This window comes from Ammospiza nelsoni, chromosome 2 (assembly GCF_027579445.1).
Source record: "Ammospiza nelsoni isolate bAmmNel1 chromosome 2, bAmmNel1.pri, whole genome shotgun sequence".
Taxonomy (NCBI): domain Eukaryota; kingdom Metazoa; phylum Chordata; class Aves; order Passeriformes; family Passerellidae; genus Ammospiza; species Ammospiza nelsoni.
The window spans coordinates 80,255,713-80,272,441 of NC_080634.1; the positions used below are offsets into that span (position 1 = coordinate 80,255,713).

The following is a 16,729-nucleotide window of genomic DNA, read 5'->3' on the forward strand; positions in this document are numbered from 1 at the left end:
TTACCTTTCAACAGTCAAACGTTTGTAATATTTCCAGTGTGGTCAGACTGGGCTGTTGTACTACATATATTTTCAACTTTTAAATGTTTGTGGTATCATTAAAGCATATTTTAAAGTTTCCATAAAAAGGTATCTGCAAGAATACACATCTTGGTTATGCATAAGTTTGTAATAAGCACAATGTAAATGTATTTTCAGTAGAGCATAGTCTGGTGGATTTTTTGTGGAAATCCCCTTTTTATTTATATTGCCTTGGATAGCAGTCAATCTGAAAGTGACAGAAAGTCACTGCATTTGAAATGAGAAGTTTGATTCACTTGAATACACAACTTTGTTTATGCCTGTAATTACATTTTATTTACACAGCAGCAATATTTCTATTTTTTATTTGCTGTCTAAATTAATAACATGCTTATTTGAGAGCTTTGCTGAAAAATGCTGTATGAAAAGGGGTTTTAGCCTGTGTTAAAATGGAGTAAAATCTCTCAGCTGTGTCTCTGCAAGTCATCTTAGGTGGGATGGGAGTAGTCACAAAGGTTTATAGGTGGAGAAGACTAACTTCCCATGTTTCCTCTTGTCAGCTTGAGAAAAGATCCACCCTTTAGAAGAGCAACTTGGAGAAGGAACTCATGCCATATTCTCTGTAGAGTGCTTGTTGCTTCAGGTCTCTGACTGGCAGTCTTTGGGAGGTGGTAGCAGAGAGCTCTGTGTTGAGTAGGGGAGCAATAATGTTTTGGTCTCCACCTGACATGTGGTCAAGAATTTGCCAGGATGTTCCCTTGGTGCCAGAAGCAACAAAGCCCTGCAGTTCAGAAATTGCCAGAATCAGGTTTGTTTGTGGGAACGTCTTTCTTCACTGACTGTAAAACTAATGTGGGTAGGTTATCCTCACTTAGTGCTCAATATAACTTCTGGGAAAAGAAACCCCTCTCTACTGTAATAATGTAATTTATATCAGCTGAATGGGTTTGTGTTACCATGTAGGTGTCTGCATGGGTCAGTGTGATTGTTAAAGTAATTATAGGGAAGGACCTGGGCATGATTTTTGGTGTGTAGATTACCTTTAAATATTTAGGGTTTTTTTCTGTTCAGGGGAACTAATATGAAACTTGTTTTTTAATGATCCTTCCAAAGGCCTTTTAAATGCAGTGAGCTGCAAATCCTTCCCAGATCACCCTAGGGAAATATAAATTTATTTAAAAGCACTTAATATTTTAGGACTAAGGCGTATCTTAAAAGGGCTAACCAGTGCTGAAAACTCTTCAGTGGCTTTATGATTAGTAAAGCAGCTCCAGAGCATGCTTCAGCAGAACAAAGCACTGTTTTCAACTGTTCAGTGAAATTCAGTGCCATATGTCTATCTTGTGGAAGAGAAGAACTGGACTTTTGCACTCTCCTGGGCAAGAGTACTTTATTTTGGGTAAAAATACAGAATTGTGGAGGCACCTTCTAAGCTGAACTGCTCTGTGAATGCAGTTTATGCATTTCTGTTTATGCCAAAACAGGCAAGTGGACAGCAAGTGCCTCCCTTAGCAAAAGAGGAAGTACAAAAGGGATTCTGGGTTTAATAGGAGGCAGGCAGATGTTGAGTTTGGGATCAGAGAACCCATATGCTGTGAGTTGTCTATAGGCTTGTTGTCTGCTTGGGGGAGGGTGGAAAGTGTGACCTATTGTAGCTGTGTCATTTTGTCTGGAGGGTGGCTGATGTTCTGACCCTGCAAGGGAGGTCATGCCTTGTGAGGGCAACTGAGATCAAATCCCACAGTTTACACAGGTGGCCAGCAGCAGCCCAGTTGAGTCTGCTGGCAGGTTAGCCATCCATCTTGTTTGCTGCAGCATATCAGTGTGTGTTCTGCTTTCACTCAGGCTTTTCACAGCCTTCCTGGTGGAGAAGAGGCAGCCAAACCTCTCTGTTGCTTGTAGGCTGGCAGGCCTTCCCCCAGGCATGGAGAGGCAGCTGTGTTTGGCAGCAGGAGGCTGAAAAGAGGTGTTTGCAGTACCAGCAGTTGCATACTCCTTGTCTAGGTGCTTAGCTGGCTGCAGCTGCAGGGTGCTAAGCATTTGGAGGTGAACACCCAAGTCAAAAGTTGCGCTGCCTGTGGTTTGTGAGAGGCAGTGGGCTGCTCTGCAGTGCCACATTCCCCTGTTACTTTGGTTTCTGCTGTAGGAAGCACCTGGCTCTATTTTTATTTCCTTTGCTGTTTTATCAGCTAGAAATGAGTGCCTTGCATTGGTTTCCCACAGATGGGTGAGTACTTCCTCTGCTCCAGCCTCTACTGAATTAAATGCTCAGTTCCATCTGGGGTCTTCTTTTGCTATTCTGAACTTTGAGCAATAGACAAGGTAATTTTAGTTGCATTATGTTGTGCTAAAGCTGGTTTTAAGTAGTTAAAAGCTAAGCCAGTGTGCTTCCTGTCTGAGGATAGGGCAGAGTGCATGTGGTCTGCCATGGTGTCTTCACTGACTGGTAGTAAGCCTCATAAGAAATGAGTTTGATCACTTGCAACAACCTCAAAGTGCAGCACTAAAGAGATTGCCTTCATGCTGTTGCTTTTGCAGAATTAATGCACTGCTGGTTCTTTCAGTGGTTTAGTCATGGTACAGAAAAGTCTGCTTTTCCTGTTCACTTACTGTGTAATGTAAGCTTTGTCCAGCTGATTCAGAGAAGTTCTGCACACAGTGGGACAGAAGGATTACCCTGTGCCTCAGTTTGGTAGGGAGCTGGCTTGAGCTCATGTTCTTCTCCTTTCAAACTTTCCACTGTTGGGATCTATTGAAAAGAAAGAACTGAAGCTTCTTGCATGGCTCACTGCACCAGTGGTGCAGGAAGCAACCCTCCCATGTCAGCGTGTTAACTTACTGGCTTGCTGTTGTGGGTGAGTTCACATGTACTTTTGGGTAACTGTTCTCAACCTTAATGAAAACTGGCCTCATTTTTTATTCCCATACTGTGTTCACCACAGTGAATACTAAAGAATAAACTACTGGTTAAAAGTTAGCACTGAATGCATAAACTTATTGCAGTTGTTTCCAGTTTTGCTGTGTGTGATACTCAGAGGCTGTGTCATGGCACAACTATCTCTCCTCTCCCACTCATGTGTGAGGAGGTATAAATGCAGTGTGCAGCAGAGCTGAAGGAATGGAAAAGGGAGCAGCTTAAGAGAACTGCAGCCTACTTAGCTGTACCTGACATGTCTTACTTACTGTTATAGTGAGCTTTCTCTTCCCTGTTTTGCTAGTACATGGTATGGTTTGAGGAAGGAGATCTTGTTTTTTCCCTTAAAAAAAAAAAACCAACATTCCATGTTTCTCCTGGGTAATTTCGTTTTTTTCCTACCCCTCCTCCCTTCCCTCCACCCCCTACACCACCTCTTGTACAGCCAAGACACACCCTGTGTCACTAAATAGCCTAAAAATATACAGTGCATCTGGCCTGTAGTTCATCTGTTTATCACTGTCAGTCAGCCTTTGAAAGAAACAATACTTTACGAATTAATTAAAGTGAAAGTTGCATCTCTGAGATGTCTGTGACAGTGGGGTAGTGGGCTGGAGACAGTGGTCTTTTACACACCAGCAATCTCAGAGTGTCCATGGTCTAATATTAGCTCATGGCAAATACCTGCACAGTTCCATGCTCCTTGATGACCCCACGTTGCCTTTGACAAATTCCTGTCTTCTGTTTTTTGGGAAGCAGCTTTCCTAATTCAAAAAGTGCACAATTCTCATGACAGATATTTCACAGTTTTTAAAAACTGGCATGAATGCTCAACTTTTTTTATTTTCTTTTCTTAAAGCTGCATTGTCAGGAACTAGTTAGTTCCAGTTTGGAAGTATCTAGGAGAGGGTTTTTTCCCAATACTCTTTCCTTACTAAGTATGTCATATGTGATGTTTTTACTATTAAACTGCTCTTAAAGGTCTCAGGTGCATAAGAAGTATTGTTCTGAAACCTGATATGCCTCCCAGGAATAGAGTTAGTGTTTCAAAAGAAATGGTTTATTTGGACCTGCATGTACTCAGATTCCTTTGATGAAGTCAAGTGCAGGAGTAGGGAGAGTTGTTCTGACTCCTCCAGAGCTCAGGAGTTTGGACAAGGTCTGTCAGTAACTATCCCAAGTAGATGTTATCAGAAATTAAACAATTAAAAATTGCTACATTGGCTTTAGCAGAGCAGTGAAGGGTTTAATCAAAAGTACCTGTAGTGAAAGTGGGCTGTATGGATTAGAATAAGCACTTCAAATTCAAGGGTGCCTTACAGTGTGTTCCCAACCCTGGCACATAGCTTGCTTTGCAGAAGTGATGGTCTCCTAATGCTGCTCTGCCTGCACCACCTGTCCCTGGCACAGATGAACCAGCAGCAGTGTGTTGGGGTTGTGAAGCCTGGGGTGCTGTGGTGGAGTTGAGGTGACACAGGAGGAACATCAGGATGATAAAGGGGCTGGCATAATCCAGGCTGGGACAAAGCAGCCTGGTGCCTGCTGCACAGCAGTGAATCTGGTTGGTTAGGAGCTCTGCTGGGCAGGTTTGCTTGCTGTGTAGGCTCAGCATTGTCCTTGGAGGAAAATTAAAGAGCTGCTGAGTGTGAGTGTGCTCAGAGCACCAGGACAAGGGCAGCTTGTGCTCTGAGCTGGCTATGGTGGACAGCAGAGCTGGCTGCAAGTAGGTGATTTCAGAGTCACTGTCTTTTCAGGTACAGAGCTACGTCCAGTCAGAGGATTCTGTATTTCCCAACTAACTGTTCAACTACAAAAATTGTATCTCCTTTAGACACACACACACACACATGCACATTAAAGGGAAGGGGCTGAAAATCCCAAGCTTTATCATGACAAGAGGCCTAGGAGAGTAAGTCAGGGCATAAATCTAAAGTTCAATAATTTAAGCAGCTGTTTTCCTTATCCTTAGAGATTGTGTTGGTAAAAGTGGTTTTAAGATAGGATGGAACAGTGAAACTGAACTGGGACTTGTGTGTTCCGTATTTTGTACCACTTTCATCCTTTGCCTCCAAATCATACTGCCTGTCAATGCTTTTTTATTTTAGTCTTAGAACATCTAGGACATTGCCTTTATTTGCTTGTAACTGAGCCATGTGCTGTCTGATGATTGAGGCCACCAAATTCATATCACAAATAGCAGAAATGAGAGGGAGTGCAAAGCTTGTTTTGAACCAGGAACAGTGAGAGAAGAAAGGGCAGTAAAGGTGGCAGGATGTTGGACATCTCTGTATTCCTTCTTCTTTCAAATTTGGCAGCATATGGAGGTGACCATAAGAACTGTGAACAGCAGCTCTGGCTGGCTCTGAACCAGCAGCCCGTGGTTCACAGCATTCATTACTGTCTAGATGATGTAGTTTATTTCCAAGGTAATGGCGCCTAACCTGTCACAGTTATTCAGTGAGTGATTGACACAGTGTCTTGTAGTAGTGATCCTGGATGTGGCTTCTCTTTAACTGCCTGACAATTCCTGGCCCAGTGCTTGTACTGCCTGGTGCTAGGATTTCTCACTCTGGAAAATGGGGTTTAGGCTCAAATACGGAACAGTTGGGTGAAATGGTTTTGATTTGACCTCTGCTGTGGTGAGGACTAATTACTGCATCAATGCTGCCATCTGCGGATCTTCAGCAAGCATAGCAACTCATCTTTGGAACGGCACAAATGGCTGATGGATTAATTCCTTTATACACATGCACTACTTAGCCAGTTTTTCAGGAAAACTGATTATAAAGAATGAAAGCCACTTTGTCTCTCCTATGAAAGGGACATACCATGTGGCATGGAAGCTGTGATTGTTCCCATAGTTGTGGAACTTTAAATTCTGTTGCTGCTCAAATAGTTACATTTCATCCAGGTCTCCCCTTTGCATTTCTGTTCAATTAATTCTGTACATTAAGATACAATTCTGAGAATGAGTTGTAAGCAAAGACTTTCTTATTGAGCATAGTCTGAGTTTACCCCGAAAAAGTCAAGAATTAGAAGACACCTAGTGGAGGAGGAGAAGAAAGACTGGAAACATTTACCATTCTTCTTTTGGCTTTGTTATGCAGCACAAGGATATAAACTAATAATAGAAATTAAGCAACTCTGTGTTTTTAAGCTATCCTTTTTCTGATTTTGTTGTTGTATTTGTTTGATATGTCTTTATTAAAATAAGACACAATAGCAACGACTCTCTTTGCACAGCATTCCATTTTCCAGAAGGAGATTTGTGAAAGTTTTATGATTAAATTTTTCATGAAAATAAACAATGCCTTCTTTCCTATGTGGGAATAGGGGCCTCCTTTTTAGCTTAGCAGTTGACCCTTGAAGGTTATTTTCAGTCCACGTGGGCCATGATCAAGCTTTCTTTCTGTCTTTACTGGCAGCCTGCGTTTTTTTTTCCCCTCTCTTCCCTTCCTCTTTCCGGAGTTAGGAACACCTTGTTTGTTCGTTATGTTCAGCCGTAGTAAAGAAAGACGGGGATGTGGAAGTCCCTCTGGAATTTAAAAGGAAATCCTGCAGCTAATTGTAGATGTCTGTGCCAAACAATTCTGTACAAGTTATCATTTCAGCTATTGTTTGCAAATTGGCTCACTGCAGTGCCCTCTGTCATTTGATCTGAAGGGAAACCAGCTTAAAGGAGTCATTGCATCCTAGAAACATCAGTTGTCTCCTGTTTAGTTCTGCTACGAGGATACATTGCTACATTTTGTTTTAAGGATCTGATATCCTTTCATGTAAATGATATTGTCCTCCATCACAGAATGAACTGCTTCCATTCCAGTGATGTTCTTTGAATCTCTTCCCTCTCCCTGTATTTGTAGGGCAGTTAATTATTTGATTGCAGTGGAAGAAGAAGGAAGAAAAATGAATGACTAATTCTTCACAGCAGTTGAAGACATTGCTAGTGTGAGGAGATACTCTGCCTGTTGTAGCCTTCTGCACAATGGAGTGTGGTGCTAGGATTGGTCTCCTAGGACAGATGAGGAGGGTAATGAAGTAACTTCACAAAGAAGGTCTTGCAGTGACTAATGCTTTAAAGAAAGCCCTCTTGATTTACCAAAGTAATGAACAGAAACTGATTCAGTAAGTTCAGTGGTATCTAAGAAGGTACAGTTTTTATGACTGAGACTTTAAAAAACAAATGTGCATGAAACAGAAGATATTGTGTACAGTTAATTAAAAAAGTATTGCAGTTGTTTCTCTAAAGAATTTAGAAATAAAAATGTCTCTTTTTCAGAGTTAAATTACCTTGAAGACTTCCAGTATAAGTAACAACATCTTTTAAAATTTCCTCTTTGCTTTTATTTTATGCTTACTGAATACTCCCCTTTTGTTTAGTCATCACTTTGCTTCAAATACCTTGGTCTGTAGTTGAGAAAAAGAGTTATATGGTGGTCTTAATGGGGAAGTTTGTTTTGCAAAGAAATCACTTCTCTGCTACAGCTTTTCTATTTTGTTTCTGTTTTATCATGAACAAGCTAAAGAGTTTCCTGCCAGCAACTTGTGCCTTACAGTACTTACTCATTGGAAAAGTCGAACTACAGCCATTCACACAAGGAGGTGTGAATGGTCTCTTGACTAAAAAGCCCTAAAATGGTGGGAAGCATTTTAAGGTTTAAGTATTGTGAAGTAAGCCAAACTGTGTGAATAAGATAAACATTAAAACCTCCCTTTACTAGTCTTCAGCCTTTGAAGATATGTTATGATATCTATTACAATATCCTCATCATAATGTGGTTAGAAGAAATTTGATTTTTTTACCAAGAGTACAAAAGTAGTTAAATAAATGGCTCAGCTAAAAAATAGCACAACATTTACTAATAATATTTACTGTAGAAGAGGACTGAGGAGTAGCCAATAACTTAATTGTTCTACAGAATTATGCTTAAAATATCGAACACGGAATATATGAGTCACATTCTGTATTTAGCTTCAACTTATTGTCTCTACCATGAAAATAGGTCATAGTAAATGAGGCAAAAATAGCTTGTGTGTTTTGCCACATGGGTCAACATTAATTGCTGCACTTTGGCTCCACTCTGCCCAAGCATTATGCTAAATACAGATCCTGATAAGATCATTTAATGATTGTATCAGATGGGAGCTGGGAGTGAAGACCCTCTTCATCCCACCACACTCAGGTGTGGCCTGGGTGATCTGAGCCATTTGTGGGATCAGTAGTGTAGAGAGAAGCAGGGTTTCTGTGCTGAAATGTTGGAGCTCATAGGCAGTGAAGGATCAGGTATCAGGAGATGGTAGGAAAGGCTACAGCTCTCATTCATGTGTGCTGCCCACCTCTCCCTCTCCAGCACAGGCAGTTGTCATGTAGCCAGACTTGTCCATGGAAAGGATTCTGTGAGACTGAATGCTCACAGGGGGTTCTCTGCACTTCCTTTACTCCAGGAAATATTAAACAGGTGAAGTTATGGGAGCTATAAGTTCAGGTAGCATCTGCATGTTTTGAAAATATTTCTCAGGGGAAGTAAGAACAGCTGTGAATCTAATAATGATGAAAAGCAAGTCAATGAAATCTTAACCCTGGAAATTCAGGTGTGTAACATGCCAGGGTCTTGAATCACTACTTATCAAATATGTTTTCTCTAAGGCAAGAAGTTTGCAGAATAAAAGTATATGTATTAGAGTTTAAAGCTCTCTCCATTACAAGTTGGATCATTCCCAGTATAAGGTTCTACTTTTGAGGTTATATGTGTCTGAAGGGCCTTTGAAGTAGGTGCTTATCTTAAATGAGGTTACCTGCTCTTCTTGATTCAGTAGAGTGCCTCCCAAGTGGCAGTTTACCAGAATAAGTGTCAAGATCCTTAAGATCTGCTAGACAGCTCTCTTTAGATTCAGAAAGATTATAAAAGGCTTGGCTGTCCCTCATAGAAGCATGAGTTTGCTTCCAGACTATCCCTGTCCAGGCCTGCAGGGCAGGCACTTCACTCAGGCTGTGGTGTGCAGCCTCACATCCTTCTGGATGTGTCTTTGTGAGCGCCTTGGCACCGTGTCCATAGGTGATATTTTGCTCCTTGCTTGCCTTGCACACGGGCACGGTTTGAGAAAGTGAGTGTACAGTGGTGGTAAAGCCAGTGCCCATGGGATTATAGCCTATTGTCATCATTACCAAGTGTGCAGTCACAGATTTCTGTGGCCTAAATCAGGAACCTCCTGTGACATCTTTCGAGGAACAGAGACCCTGTGTCTTTAGTTTGCCCATCTGTATATCAGCTAGACAGCAACCTCAGGCTGGGTGGTCCCTTTGTCCATCCAGGTACAGCTTAAAGCTGACAGTGCCATGGTGCATTACACAGGCATGAAGGGTGACACATCACTCTCCAGCTTTGGTTAGGGATACTGATCATTTGGTGGAACTGATTTTATGTATTGACAAATTATTGACAGGAACTTTGAATGCTTCAGTTGGGTGTGTCACAAGCAGGAAATCTGAGGTTTCTCAGAGCTGTTTTAAAAATGTTTTCCTGTGTTCTGGAACCAGTTAGATATGCGGACACCTGTTGTATTGCACTAAATAGTTATTTAGTTGGTTTGCACTGGGTTCTGTACTATTGCACAGAATCGTATGTTTGTGTCCTCATGGGATTCCCCTTTTATATCCCATGGTCTTTCCCTCTCCCAGAAACTCTGGTGGTGATGGTTTGTCCCAGGTTTACTCCTCCCCTCACCCCCTCCTCACTTGTATCCCATTGGCTGTGGTCCTCTTCCTCCGTCCCCCATTCCCTTGAGTTTAAAAGTCCCCCCCCCCGCCATGAGGCATCTCTCTCTTTTCTTCACCTGGGGAGTCACCTGGATGATCTGGTGTCTCCTATCAAGGAAATAAAATTAAGACTTTGTCCCCACGTGGAGAAGAGCGCTTCTCATCTTTTCCTTTTATCCTGTGTAAGATCGTGTGGGCTGGGGTCCATAGCTGGCCAGATTGGACCGAAACAGCCCACCAGGCACAGATTCTTACAGACACTTTTTCCAGTTTTCTGACAATACACAGAGATTGGCCAGGATGTAGATGAATTAGCTGTGATGACAGTGTTCCATCTGAGAGGGAGCTTTTGTTCAGGACTATCTCAGCTAGCAATGCAGTCACACCACATCTACTTCTTTGCTTTTTGTAAATTTCTTCTGGCCTGCAGATAGCTTTTGGGCTTCATAAAGCATGTCCACTAAAATCCTTCATTGAGAAACAGTTAAGAAGAAGCACTTACTCCTTTGTTGTTCATAAGTGAGCTGATTTCCCATCAGTATGAGACAAAATACGTTTCTCAATTTTAAAACTTCAGTTCAGTTTTTTTAGCTTTTTATTTCTGTGTCTTGTACACTTAATAAAATCAGTTCCATAAAGGGATACTCAGCATTAATCTCTGTGCTTTTCTGTGAAGAGCTTTTCTATTTCTTGTCACCAGAGGTTTTAGCAAAGGCTTGATGAGAGGTGGCTTTGTTTGTCTTGCCTTCACTTAATGATCCTTCTTCTTAGTGAGATGTTTGTTTGATGCAATCTTTCCTCACATCACAGCTCTTTGAGGCTGTGGTCACCAGCTTTTTTCACCTTTTGATAGTGTTTTGGTGGTTGTGTGCTCTGCCACAAGTTTAAAAGAAGATTGAAACCTGTGTGGCTGAAAAAGTAGAACATCCTGTGCTTCTCCTCTTTTCTTTTTTAAGATTTCCTCAGAATTCATCCCACATTCCTGTATCACTTGTCAGAAAATCAACCTGCTGGTGTTTCATTTAGACTCTGCTTTTTTTTAGAACTGGAGCACTTCTTTACCTCCTGGACATCAAGTACTTTATTCTTTTTATATTTCTAAAGTTTGTTCAGGAGTTTTTCTTGCTTCTTCGGTGCAATAACTGTCTCTGTACAGGCTGACACAATAAGCAGCAGCCTGTGAGGTAACAGGGGAGCTCGGGGCAAACACAAGGCTGGGGCTGCGCAGTGGGATCACTACATTCCTTCTTCAAGTAACTTTTTTTTTGGGCTGTGGTTAAAAGAAGTGAATGTTTGCAGTAATCCCAGTGAATGTTCCTGCAAAGATTCATTCAAAGGAAAAAAAGGACTTCTTGCTTATAACTGGAGACAGGGACATACTATCTGTCTGCATATCTCTGTCTTCAGATCTACCTCTGAACTCCTTCTGTGTGTCAGAAGTTTGAGGTAAGCAAATGGAAACATTAGGGTATGTTTCACTCCTTTCACACTGTGTTTAACAAACAAGGGGAGTAGACAGTCAGGAGTCCACCTTTCTGGCATTAAGCTGAAATGTCTTTGTCCTTAAGTAATGCACTTCTAGATTGTCACTGATTAATTCCATCAAAAAAAAAAAAAAAACTTGTGCCAAAAATGTATAGCAGGGACTCATTTAAAGTAATTTCTGCTTAATATAGGACTGATTGTGAAAAGAGATGAAAAAGGGACAGGATCAGAAAATGAGACCAAACATACTTAGAGTCTTGAGGGAAATAGGAAGATCTTAACATATGGGGCAGAAGAGACAGCAATGGTAGACAAAAAATACCCATATCGAATACAAAGTGACACTTGGTCAGTGTAAGGGAGTCTGAGGGACCTGAACTGAGGGCTCTGACTTGCATTCAACTGATGGAAAGAATGGAACTCATTCAAATCATAACCATGGTTCCCAGCCATGTTCTCCAATCCTCTGGCAGTGCCTTGCACAGGAGGCAGCAAGAACAAGCACTCATGGCTTGGTTTCACCTGCTGAAGGTGCAGTTTTGTAGCAGGGCCGAGCTGGTTGAAGTGTGGGCTGCTGCTTACAGAGCTACCAGTTGGCTCTCACGTGGACTTTCCTATCTACATCTTGCAGCACAAGTCATCTGACTTCTTACAGGCAGTGGTTATCAGGAGATAATGTTTGAATATAAAACATATATATATACATATGTTTTGTCATTTGGGATAATTTCCCACCAGCTTAAATTTTTAAACCTGCTCACTTCTGGGGTGAATGCATACCAACACCAGAGCAAGGAAAGTGATGGAAACATGTAGCTGGGAGATAGAACAGGACTTTCTTTTTCCATTGCTCTGTACCACAAGATTTACAGTTGATTACATCAGCCCAGCCTCAGGTGCCTGATGTTAAGGCACAAATTGCTGCAGAGTTGGTAACCCCTGACAGAGGATGAGGGTAGATGAGGCAGAAGATCATAACCTCTGACCTGGGGTTCTCTGTGGTGTATCACAAACTCTGATTTTAGTAATTGTAAGAGGAGTTATTATCACCCAGAAGCTCTGCCCTGTACAAAGTTATGCCATTCAAGATATCACATGTAAGAACAAATGCATTATCAGGTGTTTTTTAAGTGGTGTCAAGATTTGCTGAGGATTTTGAGGATGATCTTGAAAGCTCCATTTTCACATTAATTAGGATACTTGCCTCTGCCTTGCAGCTGGGACGTGAAGTCAGTCTGATATTGCACCTCTCGGATAGGCACACTCATGTTCAGTAACAAGTATTTAGAGAATAAAAGCAGTGGGAGGTAATTTGGCAAAAAGTTAAAAAAAAATTACGAATGATTGAATATGTCTGGAAACAAGATAGAGCATCTTTGAAAGGCTTTCCTGAAATGAGATGTGCTTTTAAAATTCAGCGTATTATTGAGTGGTATTTGTAATTGCAGGCACTCATCACTTTCACACTTGCTGTTTAGTTGCTTTTGTTAGGTGGAAAGTACCAAGCATGGTTAGAGACCTGAGAACTACTTTTTCCAATTGGAAACTGGTCTGCCCTGCAGCAGGATTAATCTCTGTGGTCAGCACTCTGTAAGCAGCTTATGGAGGTAAACATTACATGTGTCTCTGCCAACCTGGCTAAATAATGCCAGCTGTCTAAACTCTTTTTGAAGATAAATGAGCTGTAATTGGATTTCTGCACTGGATAATTTTAAACAAGGGCTATTAGAAGCAGTAGTTGTTATGAAGAAACTCCACAGTAGGCACATTATGATGAGATACTGCATGTCTGAGTGATTTAGTATTTTTCTGTTAAAATCAGGGTAGCAGATGCTTTGGTGAGGCAGTTTCAATTTTTTCTTGTTATGTGTGAACAAACAGAAATGGTAAGGAAGTTTGGGTTGAGTTGGCTGCTACTGAGAGTTGCACAATGTCCCAACAGTGTGAACTTACTAAAAAAAAAAAAATTAAAAGAAGGGAAAAGATAAATTGCTATCTTTTGTTTTTTAACAAAACTTGAAAAAAATAAAAGCAGACTTTTTTTTCTGTAATAATATACTTAAGAGAAATACCTGACATTTTAGTCAGAAATTGTTTCTCCGTACAAACAGTTTTTGTAAGAGGGGGGTAGATATTAAGAGTGGAAAGCATAAATTTGAAGAGAATTTTAACCACTCTGCTGGCAATCTTATTGAATTATATGAATTATATGAATCTTATGCTTATTAAAAATTATTAAAAGTGTAAAACTTAAGCCCAACAACTGTGATGTTGCCCATAGTATTTGATTTGCTTGGTGTTGTTACCTAAGACCAGCAAGTGGGGTTTTTTGGGAAGCACAGATAAGAGTTCTCAACTAGTAAAATCTGAATTTTTATATTTAGGGAGCTTTTTTTGTTTTGAACAAATAAAACACAAGTTTATTCAGCTTATGATGTGTTTGTGAATTTTTTTACACCAACATTTAAGCTCTTACATATGAAGGAGAGGAATCACTAAAAATTTTAGCCATTTTTTCCCAAGTTCATGTAGCCTTAATTGCTGGCTTCATTTTTGTGTGTTTTTTACCATCCCTAGACCATAAATGTGGGGTTTTTTTCAATTTCATATTATAATTCCTTGTTTTCTTACAACCACTGCTTGATTACAGTTTTTCTCAGAGAGAGCACAGCTTGAGTCTCTCACAGATTTTAAGATCACTCACTGTTTGGTTTTCCATGACTAGTAATTTGCTTATGTTTTTATTCCTTTTTTATTCCCACAAAGCCTTATCATTCATTTGTTTGTTCATTTTGCTCATAACAAAAATTAACTTATTAAAATTTTTTAGCTCAGTGGCTTTGGTCTTTTTGATTTGATAGAATACTTCTTGGAGAAAAAGAATTACAACTCATCCCTTATCCTCCTGGTATTTGCAGTTGAAAAGGTGATAAATAAAAGACCAAGGAGGTCTTTTGCACTGAGGAGAGGATTGAATCCCTGTAAGAAAGGCACAAACACTTGCAAGGCAGATAACTGTTCATTAATAGCCTAGAAAAGCCAATAGCAAGTTGTGAAATCCTTTATCTTTTCCAATGCTGGGAACAATGAGATGTTGCAGCACTGGCTGGAGCTCAGGTCAGGGGCAGCGCACGGTGCAGATCCCATCTGTGGTGAGGTTCACCAGCTCTGACATCACCTGTATTCCTTCAGGGTCATCTCACAGTACAGGTTGATCAGTCACTGGCAGAACCCAGCAGGGAGTAAGGACATGGCTTTCAAGACCCCCTGGAGCAATATACACTCTTATATCATTAATAAAGCTGCAGTCACAAAACTGTTTCAGATAATAATTCATATGAATGAGACATTACATTATACACATCTATTTCAGTGTGCATTGACTGCACACTGGGTAATTATGTATTGACTGTGCATATAGTGATTAATTATAATATTGATTAGGTGTGCCTTGAGTAAGTAGTGATCATGTAGTATGTGTGATCCAGTGGCCTGCACCTCTAGTAGTTATGGGGGTCACTGCCTCTTCACAAAATAACTGTCCACTGCTGTCTGCTACAGTGGGTAAATCATTATTGATAAGGTTATTTCTGCAACTGCCAACATTTTGGTTCAAAATACAGCTGATTTTATGTTTTCTCATCAATAGAAGAAGTATTGCTGTTCTAAGCAAAGGTCACTTAACTAAAATAAAAATTTCTGCATAGTTCTGAGGTGCTCTGCAGTTGTTGGTGTGTCTTCCCTGTACACCCTGACATTTTTCCCTGTCAGCATCCTGTGTATGGAGGAATCCTGCTGTGAGCAGTTGTGTTGTATCATCAGATGAAATGGAGTATAAGTCATGGTTTTTAGTTGCCTGGACCTTTTTTTGACATGTTCACAAAGTTGAGTAACACTGTCAAAAGAGAGTAGCAAAACCTTTTTCTACTTGTGGGTCTGTGGCCAGTGAGGCACACTTGTTTCCTGTTTTTGTTTGGGACTAGAAAGTGGCACTTCTTGAAAGAGCATTTGAATCAGATTTCTGAGAATTTTTTCCCTTTTTTTTCATGTTGTGAAGACCTTGTCTGGACCATATGAAAATGAGACTTTGTCTGTAGTTAAAATACGTTATGGTACTAACTATTTATTGATGTCTGTTCCAAAAGTTATTTTTGTGGGTATTTAAAAATTACAAATCCAATCAGTAATCACTTAATTTCAGCAGGAATTTACAAGCTGCAGCACAAGAAGCACTGCAAAGGGATTGTGATGGCAGTTGTGCTTGACTGCTTGAATAGAGATGCTGAGCTGCACAGTTAAGTGGTCCCACACTACCAGCAGCCACACTATTAGGAAGGCAGGGCTGTAGCCAGAGGAATTAGTTTTTCCAAGTTCAGCTGCCTTATGCAGTGGAGGACATGTAGAGAGACCTTTTGTGGAGGCAGTAAAACCAACTCAGACATCAGGAGGCGTTTCCCTGACCCTGGGCTCTCCATCTGCAGCAGCCCTCAGCTGGTTGCTCTCAGCCATGAGCTTGGCCTCTGGGTTTGCCAGCTGTGGGCAGCTCTCCCTGTGCTCTTGGGTATAGGGATGCCAAGGGCCTGGGATGCAGGTGCTGGCTGAACAGCTGGAATGGTGCAGGAGAGCAGCAAGGAGGGGCAGAGGTGTCCTGGCTGTACCTGGAGTTGTGAGCTGCTTGTCTTGCACTCACCCCTGGTGTTCGTGGTCATTAGTTTTGGTGCTGGCATCTGAGTGTGTTAGTTGGAGAGCTTCTGTTCTAGCTTTGGCTTAAAAGGAGTTAAATTCTAAAACACCTTTGCTTAATGATATTAATACAATGTAATCTATTATGTCAGTAATTTCAGATGACTTGATTATCCTGGTAGCTGCTCCTTGCACATTTAAAATAGTTGGGTTTCCCCCATCTGAGTGAATGCAGTAAGGTTCTGGTGGGTATTCAAGTTGTTTTGAATAGCTGCATTGATGTTATTTGAAAGACAAAAACAAAGAATTGACCCAGAATTGTCTTTATAGTCTGATAACTTGTGAGGAATCTTCAGTTGTCCCTGTTTTTTCAAAAATGCCTCACACATGCAGCTGGCCGGGGAGGTTCATCTCTCCCTGTCCCACTGGGAGCAATGATTTGTCATTGTTACTTCTAGACAGAGTTGCTGTAACTGTCCATACTTCAGAGCTGTGATACTAAGATACCTAGTACTTAAGTCCCTTGGTATCAGTCGCTGCCAATAAAACACTGTCTGGCTACTCTTGGCTGGTGAGTTGAGAATAATGTCTTCAGCATCTCTATATTTAAAGTAGGCTGCCTTGGAGTTAAACTAACCACAACTTCCCTTGAAAGTTACATGATACAGGAAGGATGAAACTGCTAAGTGTAGCTGATTAGAGGGAGGAACACAGCTCTCCTTTTGCATGGTATAAGATAATGCATACTTTTCTGGAGGGGATAGGATAACCACAACTTTGCTGCCTTCCAACAGGTGCAAAACTTTCTTTTTTTAGTTTAGCCCTTTGCACAACATCTGTCACAACTGAGGAAAACAAAAGAGGAAGAG

The 16,729-nt window shown here is 40.9% G+C and overlaps 1 protein-coding gene across 2 annotated transcripts in view; it reads left to right on the plus strand.

The window, feature by feature from the left end:
• Positions 1 to 16,729, plus strand: part of UBAC2 (UBA domain containing 2) — an 87,949-nt gene that overhangs the window by 18,859 nt on the left and 52,361 nt on the right. The gene's annotated exons all lie outside the window — the stretch shown is intronic.